Consider the following 15,677-nt stretch of genomic DNA (forward strand, 5'->3'; position numbering starts at 1 on the left):
ATCTCAGCGCACGTGGAATTGTTTTGTATTCATTTTAATTTCCATTTACTTGTTCTACATACATACAAAAAATAAAATTCAATATATGAATAAAACATAAATGTATACAATAATATAAATCACGAACACGTAAATTTTAAAACTATGTAGGTGTTATGTGTTAAGATGGAATATTATAAAAATTATTATAATATAATTTAGATAAAACAATTAAGCCTTCAATTTTTCCCAACCAGCTCGTTGTAAGAACGTCCTTACTTCAATATATTTATTATATGAAAAATACGGTAAGTTTTTCCCTTAGTTCATCTAAAAATGAGAATAGAATTTAGTAAATTCTAGTTAAAATAATGTTTATAAAAAATATCAAATAGCTATGTTTGTATTTGATATTAACATTCGTTAGTTTGTCATTTGGATAATATTTAAAATGTTAAAAAATGTAATATTAAAAACGCACAAATATTATATAATTATAAGTGTGTCTCCAATCGATGCAAGTGATTATTGTTTTTTTTTACGCCAATAATGTTTATCAATCGATCATTTCCTATGACTTTGCGAGTCGTGAATACTAAATTTGTTGAGGTCGAATTTAGAATTATAGACCGGTGCTTAAGGAAAGTTGATATAGTCAATAGATTTTTCTAATCATTTACTCATAGAATCCCATAATCTTATAGATCTCCTAAATCAGTGTAAGTGGTTAGCGAAAGAAAGTTAAAAAATATTTTCACAATAGTCAAGAAAATAAACTAAAATAATTTGTTTTTCAATGTATATTTACTTAGCTCTTCGTATGTACAATAGTTGACAAACAGTTGTACATATTTGTTAAGCCTGTTAGCGAAGTAACTAAAATATAAAACTGTATGTTGCAATATAGTATATTTGTTTGAAGTATTTTTAATGTTTCACCTTTGTATTATAACAGTATAACACACAGTTCATATATATTTTTTGTAGTTGAATGTGTTTTATCTTTTATTTTAATGATTTATAACTTATTGACCTTATTTATTTTCAAAAACATTTAGTAAAAAATTATCTTGGTTCTTACAGATTTATTTGTACCTAATATCAAGTTTTAGAATATCATATTGGTTTATTTCATCATGATCCATAAATTTAATCTTAAACCTGCTATACTACTAAGAATTGTGTGTTATGACTGCACTTAATATAATTTAATATATAAATAACTATTTCACTATTTTTTTCCAATGAACTAAAATTCAATCGTTTAAACGATTATCTGTAAGATTACAATCCAAGAATAAAATAACATAAAATATCAACCACTGTGTCTTTAGTTACTTATACATTGATGGCAATAACATAGTATAATACTATAATACAATAGCATAATAATAAATTATATGTTTTAATAAACTAAATCACTGTAATAAATAATTATAAAATATGTGTATAACTAAAAGTGGCTAGTGATTCTCTTCAATAATTAATAATTTAATTTGACTTTAAACCATCATCCTGTTATGTTCCTTATTCAATTATTACGAAGTTCACTTAAATTATATTATTCTACAGTGGGACTTCTCCTAGTTTTTTTATGTATGTTGAAAAAATTAGTAAGACCTTTCAGTGATATAATTAAGACTTGTTGTTGGGAGGAGGATTTACATAAAACGATATTTTTACAATTCAAAAATTTATACTAAAAATACAATATTATACATATGGAAATGATACATTATAATATATCTAATAATAAGTTACATAGCTTAAATAAATTATTTATATTCATTAATCGAATTGACAATTTTCAAGTATTGTCCACACTACATATAAAATCGAAGATAGTTTTTATTAATAGATTATAGCACTACTATAAAACTATGATAAAATCTATTACATTAAATAACATAGATAGATATCCCAAATTCACAATATGATAACTATAAATCCTTCCCCAAACAGTAATTTTTCTGTATTGCTATAGTAATTGAATAAATATAATATAATTATTTATAGATACAAATTTCTATTTTTTGTATATTATTTATTAATCATAATATTACTTTTAATTGATATTTTTTTAGTTGATGTAGAAATCAAAATAATATGAATTTGGGGATTAAACTATTTAATTAAAAATTATTTTCGTGAAATCAAAATTGAAATGTTGTGACAATCGGATAAAAAATATGATGATGTCTATACACTAAACGTGTATTTCGGTTGCTAAAAAAAAAAAAAATATTAATTTTTAAATTTTTTGTTATTAAATAATATTCGTAAATATTTGTAAAGAAAAAGTATCTCGTGATTTTTGTGTCATATATTTATACACATTACTAAAAATACAATATTTTTTCCTTCGTCTTACTCATCACCGTATAAAATAAAATGAAAAGGTACATGGTTATATAATTCAAAATTCAAAAGAGGAAAACAAAGTTTGTAAAACTAAAAAACACAAAAAGTATGCATTAACAATATATTGTGGAGTAATGAGTTCAGATTTTGTACAAATTTATTTAGATTCATCGTATTATGATTTATAGATATTTTTTACATGTCATGTAAACATATGTGATCTATAAAACTTTATTGTTCTATATTATAATCAAAATATTGAAATGTTTTGTGTGACACACACACATACTAGCCGTAATACTACGGTAGTGAATAATATAGTAGAATATTAGACGATCTTAACCGCTGCCGATTATTTGAAGTAGCGTACGCTAAATTGAAGATGCCGTAGGTACAACACCCGTTATCATATCAAGCTAAAAATAATACATGATTATATTATAACAATATTGTAATATAAAATATGAATAATATGTAAAATGAGTCAAAAGTTCCAATAATAATATATTTAGTATCAATTTATTGATACTCAATTATCAAGTCTATTATTGTAGCGTAAACATTATGGCATGGTAATTACCAATTATTGTAATCATTATATCTCTAAACAATATAATAATAATAATAATAATAATTCGTCTTGACAAAAACAATATTTTCCCTAAATTGTACGATGCATTAAGAACATATTTAGGTATTTGGATACACACGTATTATAAGCCGTTTATGTTGCATCGACTTTACTATGTATCAGATATTTATTGGAAACTATAAAAAGCACGTACTTATATACCAAGTATATGGTTATTGGTCAATCTCTGTTCGATTGGTTCAAGAAATAAAAAAAATAACAATATATTAACTTTTAGGAAATTTTCATAAAATAAGTACTTATAATTCTAATTATTACGATGTCCGGTGAACATTCTATTATTCGTCCATCACATTAATTATTCATCGTTCCGCAAAGGCGCAAACTAAAAACTCATTGTCAGGATATTGTGTAGTGATTTACGAAGATGGAACGGACGTGCGTAGAATAATGAATGTCGGTTAATTTCATTTAATTATGTATATTCATCAACACTCTTTTATTTTGTAGATAGACATTTAAATCGTATATATAACAATATGTATATAAATATTTTATATATTAATATTAATATTTACATAATATATATTATGAAGACTAGCAATTTAATTTTAAGCTTCTTATTTGATTGCAGAGTTCTATTGATTTATCGAACTGGCAGTTAAATTTTTATTGAACTTTAATACTATACCAAAACAGCGTATTTTAGAATAAACTATACTAAAAAAAAAAAACATACTCATGCATATATTATATAGGTATATACACCCATGTAAGTGGAATTGCTATTGCAACCGTGCTCGAATCGAAAATTGATTTTATTGATTCGTACATGATTGGCTATACATTATTATGCCTCTCATTTATCGCACGAATGAGGTATATTACATATTATTGGTGTATAATAATATAATGTATAGGTGTACATTGTATTGACTTATATATTGCATATAGAGGTTTTTTTTATACAATCTCAAAAAGCTAATATGGCGTAAAATTTCTATTCAAAATTAGTACTTATGTAGAAGTATGAGGTTTGCTGGTTAATTTAAAATTATATGGTTGCTGTTATTATTATTATTATTATAAGGAAATCAAAAAGTTTGATGGATTTTTTTTTTTAATTGAATCAATATTATTTATTTTATTGTTCTTTGTTCGTTGTTAGGGTGCCTTAAAGAAATTCTGAATAGCCGTTTGATATTATTATATCCATGTATAATATAGCACATATATTTTATATCATGATGGCTTCGTGCCAGTGGTTTATGGCTCAAACTGACACCTATTACCTATTACCTATTGGCTTGGTGGTTTCCTACCATGTCCCCAGAGCATCCACTATCTGCGTTGTATGTAGGTACACTATATAATTATTGATTTTTAAATGTATATGTGTACGGTATTATTACATAAATATTGATTGTATTAAAATTTGAATATTTTAAATGTTTAAATAGGTATTTTAGCCAATAAAGGTTACACAATATTTTCGTCGCTGTATAATATTATATAAATTATAAATAGTTATAGTTTTAAGATAGCACCCATAGATTTTTCTAATTTTTAATAATAATTTATTTGTTTGTTTCTAATATTTTATAGGGTGATTCCAAGTTTTTTAAAATCGGAAATTATCTAATCAACAATACTTATTTATTTAAAGAGCCAGAGAAGTGTTTTTTAAACATATGCTCAACATCATGTGTCTGGTTTTGATACATTTTTTTAGATTATATAATATTTTTTTAACTCCGGGTATGGCAAAAAATATCGATTTTCGCCCATTAAAATTAATGGTCGTTGTAAATTTCTCATCAAATAAATATTGTAGCAATAGCACTACAGTAACTTTCTTGTAATAGTATATATTCCATTAAGGTGCTTCTCACAGAATTCTCGGCAATCTTCTGATTTCGTGTTCAGCAGTACATATACATTTCAAACCGTATTGAAGTTTTTATTTATAAATAATAAACTAGCAATTCAAATACATATCTACGACTACACAAAGATTGTGTAAGTGTCTGTGGCCATGTTACATTTTATAAACCTAAAATTATTATTATTAAATCGAAAACGTTACAATTATGCGCATCGATATCTAATAAAAATGTTTTTAATTCATGTGAATAATAAACTGTGTATAATATTTACTTATCAGTAATAATATAAATTGTCATTAAACTCAAAATGTTGCGTGTTTTTTAAAGCTTAAGAAAGTCTGAACGAGTAGAGCTCTTGAAACTGTATTTTGACCAGAATCCCGTCGTCTTCTTTAAGTCTTTTTTATCATTGTTACACTCGGGAAGATAAAAATGTCGTAATTAAGAGTTAATAATAGTCAATAGTTACATCGTTGTTACATTAAATTCAGGAGATAATGTTTCCAAGCATTATTAAATAATTTTACTAAATATTCCAAACAATATAATATATAACTTTCTGTCTATAACTACTATCCTATTATAAGCTCAGACAATTTTTTATTAATCCAATTTACTGAATCAGTTAATATGTCTTATATGTTATAATATTATTATTATAATTATCCGATTATACATTTAAGTTGTTAATAGTTTATTTATCTAAGAATTGTTTAGAAATAATATTAACGAACAATATAGTTAAATATATATATATTAGTAAATATTATTCTTAAAAATGTAATGTTACTCAACAAATATATTTGTGAGCATATATTGTTATATGTAAATAGATTCATATCTAAAATATTTATTATAATAATTAATTTTTGATTTTAGATTTGGCCATAGTTTCTATAATTTAAATTTACACGATTTGCAACAAAAGCGCAGATAAAAATAAAATATGAATATTATTAAAATTTATCTATTAAAATTAAACTGAAATTGAACTTAATTAAATAATATTTAAATAAAAGCTTTACGTTGTAACGAGTTTAGTACTTTTCTTGTTTAATTGATGTCCTTCGATAATTTATTAAAATGTATTATCATTATTTGTCTTTATGTTAAATTATAATGGAAAAAAATCATAAAATATAATATTGAAAACGGTTTTAATATTAAATTTTTAGTTTTACAATCAATTTAAAACTTATTGAAAAAAATAAAATCATCTAATAATGTGAATTTATTATCAGACTGATATTATTTGTCGTTTTGGGTATTTGATGAAAATATGTATTTAGTGGTTTTCATTATTTTCGATCAAATATATTTGGTAATAATAAATTAGATATTAATATATAAATACTCACAACATTAATATTGCACAATTAAGAATAGACGTTATTTTAGATAAATATTTTTCAAATAATATTTTATTATTGACAACAAAATACATGTGAATAAAAAATAGCACATTTATAACGTTTTTTTGATATTTAAACACAAAACTTAAGAGCTGATTTAATTTTAAAGAAATTGAATTGATTTTTAATAAGGAAACCTTTTTAAGGTACTAAATTTCATTAAAATATGTATTCGATTTGAGATCATGTTATTTATATGTTTTTTATTAATGTTTAATTTTGGATGAGTTGTAGATTTAAACAAGCGGATTGAAACAGTTTTTCTGTAAAAGATAAAGAAATTGCCCATACGAACTTCTTATTAAATTATCAAAAGTAATATATGCTTGATGTGTTGCATAGGTAGGCAAATTTATTCAAAATACATTATTTTTATACATTTACTGTATTAATTATATTAATATATTTATTTATTTTATGGGTAAGGTCCAAAAACATATCACACATGTACCGTGTATGGGAGGTGGACAATCGACCGACAAGACAATTTTACCTTTACATTATATTTTAATTTCAAAAAATCTGCGCATAATGTATATAATTGACTATGTTAATAATACATTTTTTTTATGATATTGTATAATAATAATATTGATAATAATTGTTTTATAATAAATTGTAATAACTAGTTAAGTATAATAATTAAATAATTAAAAAAATAATTCGTTGTATAATAAAAAAAATACCTGAAAGACTAAAAATAATATATAAATATATGCGATTCTAGAGTATATATTACATGGTTAGGTTGTGAGCAATACCTCGAAGATACTCCAGACGTGTCACGATTGTTGAAAGCGATGTTCAAGTGTTGTTCACGTTTTCGCTGAAAATTTGTTGGGCATGGTTTTGGAGCTCCTCGAAGAATTGCTTCGATATCTGTATCAACCTTAACTTTTTTTTTCTGAAGTTCCTTAATCAGCGTAAATAGACCAATATGAGCCCTCCCTACCAACTCATTCCAACGCCGATGCCATTTTCGACTGTAAGTAACATTCAAAAACCCAGTCAATCAATGTTTTGAATAGTTGATGGTACTTTTAAAACAGTGCCTACTCTTCTTACACAACTATATATAATTCACGCACAAGTTGGCTTCGGTGACGATTCTAGGGTTTTGGCTCTTGTAGTCTAGTGTATGTTGTTATGACAAATAAAAGTTCAGTTTGGAGTATCTTCGAGGTATTGTTCACAACCTAACCATGTAATATACACTCTAGAATCACATATATTTATATATTATTTTTATTATTTTAAGTATTTTTTTTTTTTTTATTTTAGAACGAATTATTTCTTTAATTATTTTATTATTGTACTTAATTAGCTGTTACTATTTGTTATAAAACAATTATTATCAATATTATTATTATACAATACCATAAAAAATGTATCATTAACATAGTCAATTATATACATTATGCAGATTTTTTAAAATAAGAATATAAATTGAAGGTAAAATTGTCCTGTCGGTATTTTGGTTGTCGGTAGATTGTCATGTCGGTCGATTGACCCAGAACCACCGTGTGTATATTACTCGGGTAATGTAAACCTTATCCATATCAATAAAGATAATGTGTACAAGCCACTGTAGAATATCCACTTTAAATATGTACCTATACTTCCTATACTTGATATTATATATCCAGGTAATTATATGTTATCCGATGTACTGCTGTAGATAGAGTATTCTGTCTTATTAAGACACTTAGATACTCTGTCAAATGTGAAGATACTAAGGTACTGTAATTGAAAATTGTTTATGTTTACACATTAGTCAACACGCCAACACTTCAAATGGTTCAATTATACAGTCATTCAGAATATTTGTTCGTTGGAAATTTAACAATATTTCAATTTGCAAGTTATAAACTTATAAATATGTAAATTATTTACTACAATATAAAAATGCTCATACTTTAATATTCAAATTGAATATAGAAAGCTTGAACTATAGATACAGATAATGTTCTTAACTTAAAGTTTGGTAATATAATATATCAAATCACTCTAATACTAAAGCTAAATTATAATACAAGGTTGATACTGTTGAACGCAAATTCGCTTTGTTTCTCGTGGGTCGGAGAAAAAACAAATAGTGCACTAATATCCTCATATTCCTCAGCTTTCCAATATCGAATTGTTCAATAGAAAGGTTTTTTCAGTTTTAAAAAAGAAGTATAATCCAAAAAAACTAAAGAATGTTTTATTATTTTAGTGGAAAAAACCAAATACTAATTTGAAAAGCCATTTTTATTAAATTATAAGGTAACATTAAAGTTATTCACTAGGAGATTATTAAATTATCAATCTTTATTTCACTTATTTTGTCGAAAAATTAAAAAAAAATTACTTTATTCAATAGGTATTATGGATAGTGTTTTAGGAAGGGATGACTTATAAAATTTTAATTTGTGCATAAAAAATTCTTACGATATTTTCTCATGGTCAAAAACTTGGAAATAAAAACAAACAGATATCGCAAAAATTAACTACGATTTCACTAAGTGCTCCTTATTAAGAAACATTTATTTGGAGGTTAAGATAGGTTATAAATTTTGATTTTTTGGTTACAAATTATTATAAATTGGTTAATAATTTTCAATAAAACATACCTTTTTAATTTAGTGAATAGAGTTATATACCTTTTAGGCGTGTACCACCAACAATTCCTTTTGGTTGAATAAGTAAAAATCTAGATTTATAGATAAATACATTTATATATTATATTATACATTGTTATAATATTATTTATATAATACAAATAATTAAAAACAATCGCATACAATATTATATATATAATTATAGTAATTAACTTTAAAATTATATTGGTTATAATATAGTAATAATGTATAATATGATTAAAAATTAAAATTCAATTGCATACATATCAATGTCCATATCACTCACGCAGGTAAAAATAATTATTCTATTCACCATGTTATACACTTTAATCATTCTAACAACTACTGCCCCTTTATTTATTATACTTTAATTTTAATATATATCATACTTTAGCAAATTGTCATATTTGACTATTATAACACAATATCATTACATCATTTCAATGAACATCGACCAATTTCTATTGGTTTTAGAGTTTTAGACTTAAGCATTTATTTTTATGATTTTGGGTTTTGTAGTTATTGTTTTAAATTGTGCGTATAATTGTTGGGCTATGCAAATTAAGTTACAATAATTTAATTGTAAAATGCATTTTGCCGTATTATAATGTTATACTTAGGCTTAATAAAAACATTAAGATAAACGCATTGACTTAACTTTTGACAAAAATGTAATGTACCTACTTACAAATGCTAAGGACCTATAGAGGATATACATATTCATTATAATACATATTTAGTACGTATATTATGTAAAATACAGCTATAACTTAACTTGGCATATTTTTAGATTAAAATGTGGTAAACTTAAATTTAATTTATAAAATACACATACAACAAATAAAATATCATTGTGGAAATTGAAATATAATAAATATAAATAAAAAATAATATAATAAATTCGTTAAAATGTGTAAATACATTTTCATCATAATCCGTATGTTTAAGTTATTCGAAATCCACAATCAAATTTTAAATAATATTTAAACATTTTCGTAATTCATTTTAACTACATTTAATTTAATTCTACCAAATGATTATAAATTATATAATAAGATAATATATTTATTAACACAACAAATAAATCTTCGATAATAAAACTATAATTTACAAGCTAGACATTTCCAAATGGTTTTATAATATAATAACATAGTAGGTATTGTATACGTACCTGCAGTGGCTCTAGTATATACTATACGTCTATACATTAATTAATATACAACAATTGTGTCATTTTATTGTACTATACCAGTATACTTACCGCATTGCCACCTTTGTTTTAGTAAGTGCCTGCTGTGTGATTATAATACTTCTAAGTGAAATTCTGTCAACAATTTTTTAGTTATATGGATTCATATTTGCTTTGAATTGAAGTATTTCTATATTCTCTGTTAATTTAGTTCTTTCACATAATTCTTGGTTTGTTTCATTTTATTCTTGCGACTAATGTGGATACTTGACACTTACATAAATATTCTGAGAGACTGTTAATTATTTTATCTGACCAAACTGTGAACTTAGATAATTTATCTTTATCGTCTAGGGACAGACACCAGATTCCTAATAATAAGTCACTGCAATAATTATCTGGGACAATGAGACAATTATAATAGACACGAACCGTATTTATTATACGTTTTGATAATGTTTATATTATAACGACTCTAAACAATGTTTTAATTAACGAAATAAATAAAACAATAATTAATTATTAGTTGTTTCTTAAAATGATAAAGTTGCCTATCACTTTCAATACGCACATCAATAGATACATCATACCATAAAAAACTCCAAAAGAAATGTTTTATTTCTCGTACAGTAAAGTTTGGAAATGTCATAACTCATAATATAAATATCAATGATATTTAATTGGGAACTAAATAATTGTGAAAATCACCAACGGTTATATTTACTTAAAACAGTTATGTCAATATAAATATTATCTTACTTATGATTAGATTGTTTCAATAAATACATAAAAGATTTATACCAATAACATAATCGCGTGCATAGCTTTTTAAATCTAATTATATGTTTATAATATTTAAATGTTTAATGATCAGGACTTTCAATCACAACCTCAGATAGATACGATATACATATATATTATAGTTAAATAGCCAAGTATTCATGCTAAGACTATAATAGTATAATACTCAGGATCTTAATCTGTATAGATATTTATTCATTAGACTTATATATATATACGTATATATATGACTATATCTGTTACCTACCTATTTATTTTTATTTTATTTTTATTTACTTAAATAATAGAAGAAAAATTAAAGAAAATAGTCATTTTTCATTTATGTTGAATATAAAAAGTATTGATTATACGCAATAACAATTTTTTGAATAATCATAAAGCTATAATATACTATAGGTAAAGATACAGTCCCACTGAATAGAATTTGCGATGCAAGTGATTAATGCGATTTGATTCATTTTGCGATTTTGCGATTGATCGCAGAAAAATAATATATTTTGATTCTATTTGTGATAAAAATAATTTATAAACGCAAAATGGTGTGCTCTACAGGACCATCTCATAATTATTTGTCTATATAGTTTTGGAAAAATCGTGAAATTGAAAAACGCTATCACAAACTACAAAATCACAAATCAATTCTCGCTATACGTAGTGTTTTGATTTAATTTCAAATTTTAAAATTAAAATTTATTGCTTGCATGTTTTTTTTTACTATATAAAGATGAGTAGAGTAAATTTTTATTTTTTTTTATGATAGACATAACTTATTGCAACTATTTTTATAATTATTACTAATTACACAATAATAATACAATTAATAATAGTATTCACATTTAATAATTGTTCTGTATAAGATAATATTATATGTTGTTTCTTAATTATAATATGTGAAATAAATATATTGTTGTCACATTATAATTTAATGTTTGTGTAGAATAAAAATCTGTGGATACTATATTATCATTGGTTTAAAAATAACATTTGTCCCGTTCCATGACACGAAATACATTAAATTGTAGTGGGTTTAAGAAATCTAATCTTATTTCACATTTATATTTACTGACGATGATATTCGATATTCCGTACGTTTTGTATGAATTACAACAACAAAGATACATCGTGAGACCCAATATTTTACAATACGATATATTTCCATCAAAAGGACGTTTTTTTTTTATAGTTATAATAAAGATGTCTGATATTGTGGAAAATTTTTTAAATATTTTTATACTAACGCGTATGATAATAATTGGCACACACACACCGCAAAAACAAATTAGTAATATTTTATTATAAAATTAATTAAAGAACCTTATAATTAAATTTTTGAATATAAAATAATTAACTTTAGACCAAAATCCAAACTATTAATTTATAAGACGCTTTTAAAATGATTATTAATATGATGGACATAAAACTATAAAAGATGCAACTATGGGAGTCGGCTAAAAACTTGAACTTATAAAGTCTAAGTATTATAAAACATCATACTTTAGAATATAACAAAAGCTTTATCTCACACAATTACTTTGGTATTAAATCCATTAAAATGAAGCTGCATTTTTTTATAAAACAGTTTTTCCCTAGAACAGAGAACCATCACAATTCATTTATGAATGACCTACATACCATTTAACTTCCTGAAAATCCTTATCACAGACTTTAAAAGAAAGTGGTGTCGTGGCCTTTCGACTTATTTTATTTTTAACCTTTTAATACGAAGCTAAAAAGCTAGTGTTACTAATGGGTGGACTCCCATAATACGAGTAATTCCCATTTATATTTTTCTTTACGCTTATTACAATATATATGTATATTATACTATGCTTATTATGTATAAATTAAATAAATTCGCAAGTATAAATATATATATATATATATATTTATAATAAATTTAAATATATAATTATGGTTTATGCGTTATTTGATACGTTTTATGAATAAAGACATAATCTAACTTCAATATATATATTTAAAAAAAAAGTAATTCACAAATTTTTATGCATAAATATTAAATATATACAATTGATAATCGCAGTTGAATTCTCCTAAAATAATTTTTGAAAATCATTTAGTGTTAATCGGAGAGGTACCGAATCAAATACTTCTCAAATTAAATAATAATTATAAACAATATAAATATGTTCCCGTAGTTTTATAAATGTTATAAAAGTGTAAAAAAAATTGTACTTAATTTATATAAAACATGATATGAATATTTGATTAAAGTAGTTTATTCGATAATAACGATAATATTTCGTTGCCACGTGGAAGTTCATATTCGTGTGCTTCCGTTTGAATCGTCTTTGAAAAACGTTCACACAAATGAACAAATTCTTAGATAAGTTTCAAGAAAAAAAAAAGTTTCAAGAGAATATATCTACCTTTTGAAAACTTATGTGAAAACATCAATTTCCGCATGCGGATGCCGTTCGTACGATTTCGAGAAAACTCTCGTCTCTGTTATGTACTGTGAAAAAATAGCATACTTTATATAGGTAACTGGCACTTTTGACTGGACCAATGTAATAGACCACCGAGACTTAACGGCGGTGGGAAATCTTTTGATCTATAGTCAGTATTTGACGTACATATATGCATAGCATAAAAACCTCTACTATATATAAGTATAGGGTTTCTACTCAACTATTATTTTTCGTAGTACTCAAAAGGTTACGTTAAATGTTTTCCTTCGACGAATTACCGTCTACGATATTTTAAGTTTTATAGTTTATTTAACTGCGTGCCATAAATATTAAATTTAACTACCTACCAAGTTTATATGGATTAACATATTATTAAGACATTCATGAAAATTATCACAGAGGCCCTTTGACTTATTTACTTAGTCGTATTTATTTTTTCCACACTTACGGCACCGATGACTAAATAATGTATATTAGGCATTTAAGATTGTATTAAATTATAGTTGATTGTTTTTGTTGAGGGCGCGAGAATTTAATTTAGAGTTTCTGGAATTCAGATGTGTATGTTTTAATTTGGTATATACTGTCGGTATTTAAGATAAGAATGCGTAAGATGGGTCATGGGTGTACCTTAGTTCAGGTCATGTGGATCTTCTTTAGTCATCATAAGCGGTAAAGCACGATTTAGCATATACCTTTTTAGTAACACGATTGAGCATAGGATATTTTATGCGATGTTGCCACATTCATGTTGCCAACATTTTGCAATTTATTATTATTGTTATTTAATATTCAAGTTTTCAACTAATATTTAAATCGTAAGAAATGCGGAATATATTTAAGCCATCTTGGAAACAGATCAAGGTATATCAATTTAATTTACTATTATTATTATTATTAAACATACCTAAATACTATTATAATGTTACTAGGTATAGGTATATTACATATTATTGACTATGAAATCATGTTATATTTTGAATTATTATAATCATTTGAATAAATATTTTTGTATAATACAGTTCGAAAATTAAAAATGGCAACGCTTCAGAGATTCTTATGCTCAATCGTTTAGGTGTTCTTTTGTATTTTAATTTCCTTTGATACGCTGACAATTTTGATTAATCGGCAATTGCCAAATTCCGTCCCAGGCTGCTGAAAATGTCCGAATTCCGTCCCGTGGGTGGAGTGGCTAGGTTCGAATTCCATCCGGCTAGTAACTATATTAACTAAGATAACTAGATACAAGTGGCGCATCGTCAAGTTTAGGTGTTACATTTATAGTCATAAACCGTAGACCATAACTTGATACTCCGATTGTAAAGTACAACTGTACAACAAATGTACGTATTACATGTTTGATCGTCAACAGTCAAAAACATTAAACAGGACAGTTTAATAATAAGTATAAATCATATCAGTGAAAAATTATTATCGTACAATGGTCTCTGAAGAAATGATAATGAATAATGATCAATGTGAATAATATGACAATATTCAATATACCTTTATTGCTTCATGGGCCATTTATTGCTTTATCGCCTAATCGGCATTCTAATAATAGCTTAATAGTAGATATTAAATATAAAGCTGCCAGTCTTAATCCTGGAGAAAATGTCAATATCGAATCAGCTTAGGGCTTAGTTAGAACAGTAACTAACGTATTTATAGTAGTAGGGGTCACGGGACGGAATTTGGACATAATAGTTGCTCCGCTCCCGGGACGGAATTTGATACCAGCCGCTCAATTATGTCGCAAAAAAGGTGTTTTATGCTCAATCGTGTTTCGGCCATCATAAGGTATCCACATGTAATGCGAGTGCGGCATATTTTAAGAGTTTTATTGCGTTATATCGTATATAGGTAGTTAAATGTATTACCTATGTATACATGACATAAACTATGCATGAGATAGTTAATATAAAATTTATATATACATATATATAAATAATAATATCAATTGGATTTTTAACTGAAAAATAGTTTTAAGTAAGTATAATGACATTCATAGAATTTTACAAATACTTTAAACTTTAAAGTTAAAATAAATCACTAAATTTAAATTTAAAAAAATGTTCCTATATTGTTATAATAGATACAATATAGTACATTCTTTTAAAAATATTTATTATATTTTCAAATTAAAACCTAATTTTTTTTAACTATTCAAATTTCAAATGATAGGTAGTTTTTTAATTTCTACACAATGTTAAATAATAGTTTATATTGGTTTTAAACATATTTTTAATTTGTTAAATTAAGTATATTTTTAGTATGTACTAATAATCTGTTACTTACAAATATAATGGTAATTATATATTGCCATATCGTTAGTAAAAAATAGCATTTTATTTTACTATCTTTGCACCAACATTTTGTGCGTATCTTAAAATTTTACAAAATTAGA

This window comes from Rhopalosiphum maidis, chromosome 2 (genome assembly GCF_003676215.2).
Source record: "Rhopalosiphum maidis isolate BTI-1 chromosome 2, ASM367621v3, whole genome shotgun sequence".
Classification (NCBI taxonomy): domain Eukaryota; kingdom Metazoa; phylum Arthropoda; class Insecta; order Hemiptera; family Aphididae; genus Rhopalosiphum; species Rhopalosiphum maidis.